General features: G+C 35.8%; 1 pseudogene across 1 annotated transcript; it reads left to right on the top strand.

The window, feature by feature from the left end:
• Positions 1 to 301: 301 nt before the first annotated feature.
• On the top strand, positions 302 to 1,724 carry LOC311279469 (annotated as a pseudogene). The gene is made up of 4 exons: positions 302 to 317; positions 567 to 686; positions 847 to 1,044; positions 1,417 to 1,724. The product of its transcript is annotated as an uncharacterized misc_RNA (transcript).
• Positions 1,725 to 2,757: the final 1,033 nt, after the last annotated feature.

Genomic DNA, 2,757 nt, shown 5'->3' with positions numbered 1-2,757 from the left:
GAACGAACAATAACACACACATTTATACCAAAATGTTTGTTTTGTGGAGGAACAGTCTTAAATCTAAAGAGTAAAGAGTACAGTAGTGAGAGAATGAGATGCGTGAGATCCTGTCAGCAGATGCAAGTCTTAGTGACAGCAGCCTCTATTTCTGTCTGTCAGTAAAGTTAACCGAAGAACAAAGGGAACAGAGAAAATTACTCATTGCTCTTGACTAAAGAACGCTTGTAGCGTAATAAGGATTCATCTATTTTTAATTTATGCAGTGCGGTGTTTTTATAACCTTATTCAATTCTTGTATATGATAGACAGGAAAGGTACAGGTAAATATGACATTTATTATGTTTTTAAGTGAGAATTATTTTAAGTTCACTTAAATTAAAAATTATAGTTTTTGAAGCCTGACAAATGTTTAAAATTTGGACAAAAAGTTTTCATCAAAACATCAGTATATATTACTAATATCAGTGATACTGGCATTCATGTATGAAAACTGTGATACCGCTGATTTTCAATTACTTGTTCATAAAAAAAATTCTGTTGTTGATATTACATTGTTTTTAAAGGAGGACATGAGGAGTCTTCCTCCTTGGAGGAAAAAGACAAGCTGATGGTCATGGCCCAGGCAATAAAGGCACTTGAAGAGGAACGAGATTTTCTCCGTCAAACTGTCCTAAAACTCTCAAGTAAGAAACATATATCTGTTTTGCTCTATTGACTGTTTTATTAAAGAATTTAGTAATTACTGATAGTGACTTTTTTTTTTACTTCCACATCAATCATGAAATGCTGATTACTTCTCTAAGCATGTTTGACTTTTTGTCTACTGTGTTATTGTGTTCTTAGACAGAGGGGCAAAAAAGAAAGCTAAGAAAATCTTGGACTCAAGCACTGAATCCAGCACCAGTGGCACTGATGAGGAGTCCCTGAGTTCTTGCTCCTCTTCAGAGTCATCTGATAGCAACATTCCTCGGAAGAGGAAAAGAGGTCATAAAAAGAAGACCAAGAGTGCTACCAGGTCAAATACGAAGCACAGCTCACGTGGTAAGCGCATGTTCTGTTTTTGGATCTCATCTTTCTGTTGATGTGTATTTACTCCATATAACACATTGCACATATTGGTTATCAGTCTCCCTGACTACAATTGGTACTGATATCATCCCTGAAAAAATCAGTTGACCCCTAGTTTTGATGTATTTCCAATATTGTTAGAACATTAACATATTTAGAAAATGTCTGAGAAATGCAAACATGATTTGTATGATTTGTAGGAAACTAATTGTAAAAAATGCTAGCAGTTCAAGAGCACCAAGATTTTTTTTATATGTTTGTGTGGTGTGTGTTTTTAACTGGAAATTGATCAATTTGATGCAAGTCTTGTTTTTTCTGGTTTTAATTTTGTTATTCTTTCTACAGCAACAACCCCAGAAGATGTACTGAAGCGGTACAATAAAGTTCTTCGCGCCTTCAAGAAAGAAGGGAGTATCAGTAAGGCATGCACCAAAGTCGGGGTTGACCGAAATACACTGGCATTAACAGCTGTTGTGGCTGAAATACAGCTTGTTGATCCAGAGTTTTACCGAAGTTGACCCAGAGTCAAGGAGGAGAAACTCTGCGACTTTGCAAAGAGGTGCCTGCAGTCACTGACAGCAGACCTAAGGTCTGACATAGAAAAATCCAAAAAAGAGCGTAAGCTGCTACCAATAAAATATAAATTGAGATAGAAAGACAAAACCTCCAATCCACTTATTTAATTATGTTTAGACGTTATTGTTAAGGTACATTTTGTAATTCACGCCAGTTCACTGTGCTACACTGTGATGTTCCTTAAACCATGACCAAAATTGTCAAATTAACCTCAGTTACCATTTCAGAACAATAATTAATATCAAGAATTATACAATGCTGTTCTAGTGTTAACCCAGCTGCAAGTACACTGAAGTTTTGCTTCAGAATCTGTTAAACTATTGAGTTTAATGTGTTAATAAACATTGTTTAGCTTTACTACATTTCCCCCCTCTTTTTTGCAGTCCTCTATACTTGATTTATCGAGAAGTAATCAAGGTTTAATACTTGGACATTTTACCCATGCAATTGTTAAATTACTTTCAAGTGGGAAGTTCCTATGAAATTATCATGTAACAACACTGATGGTACACAACATTGACCCTAACAATTACACTTTATATTAAGTGGACAGTTCCTGAGGAGTTACCGTGCAAGTACACAGTTAATACAGTGTTGCACCAAAGTTTGGGTTTTGCATATTACACAGTAAGGGATGACCGTTTTACACTTTACATTAAGTGGACAGTTCCTGAAGAGTTACCATGTAAGTACACTGTAAATACAGTGTTTCACAGAGGTTTGGGTTTTGCATATTACACAGTAGGTTATGACCGTTTTACACTTTATATTAAGTGGACAGTTCCTGAAGAGTTACCATGTAAGTACACTGTTAATACAGTGTTTCACAGAGGTTTGGGTTTAAGTACACTGTAAATACAGTGTTTCACAGAGGTTTGGGTTTTGCATATTACACAGTAGGTTATGACCGTTTTACACTTTATATTAAGTGGACGGTTCCTGAGGAGTTGCCATGTAAGTACACTGTAAATACAGTGTTTCACAGAGGTTTGGGTTTAAGTACACTGTAAATACAGTGTTTCACAGAGGTTTGGGTTTTGCATATCACATAGTAGGTTATGGCCGTTTTACACTTTATATTAAGTGGACAGTTCCTGAAGAGTTACCATG

Source organism: Rutilus rutilus (assembly GCF_951802725.1).
Source record: "Rutilus rutilus genome assembly, chromosome: 2".
Taxonomy (NCBI): domain Eukaryota; kingdom Metazoa; phylum Chordata; class Actinopteri; order Cypriniformes; family Leuciscidae; genus Rutilus; species Rutilus rutilus.
The sequence above is the reverse complement of the archived record's forward strand: the minus strand, read 5'-3'. Positions and strand labels throughout refer to the sequence as shown.